This window comes from Triticum dicoccoides, chromosome 1B (genome assembly GCF_002162155.2).
Source record: "Triticum dicoccoides isolate Atlit2015 ecotype Zavitan chromosome 1B, WEW_v2.0, whole genome shotgun sequence".
In the NCBI taxonomy this organism is placed as follows: Eukaryota; Viridiplantae; Streptophyta; class Magnoliopsida; order Poales; family Poaceae; genus Triticum; species Triticum dicoccoides.
Window position 1 is genome coordinate 581,527,381 of NC_041381.1, and position 361 is coordinate 581,527,741.

The following is a 361-nucleotide window of genomic DNA, read 5'->3' on the forward strand; positions in this document are numbered from 1 at the left end:
CAAAGCGAGCTGGCGGCCGCTGACTTACAAGTCAGCAAATACGTAGATGAAATCGTATAAATGGACCAAAATGAACCCTGTGCGCAAGTACATGGACCGTAGTTCGGGTATTTTAAACTAGTGGTACTAAACTATCAACCAGCTCAAGTTTAATGACCTACAGTGACTTTTTCTCATACCACTACATCGCTGGTAACACAGGCCCAGAGCCTAAGCCAGGCCATGTTCGACAACTAGGTCAAAATCGTACGTGAGGGAACGATTTCATAGGCTTAATCGCTTCCTTGGATATTTAACCCTAGAGAGCTTAGTGATTTAGCTGATTCAAAACTCACAAGTATTATAGTAGAAATTACTCCCT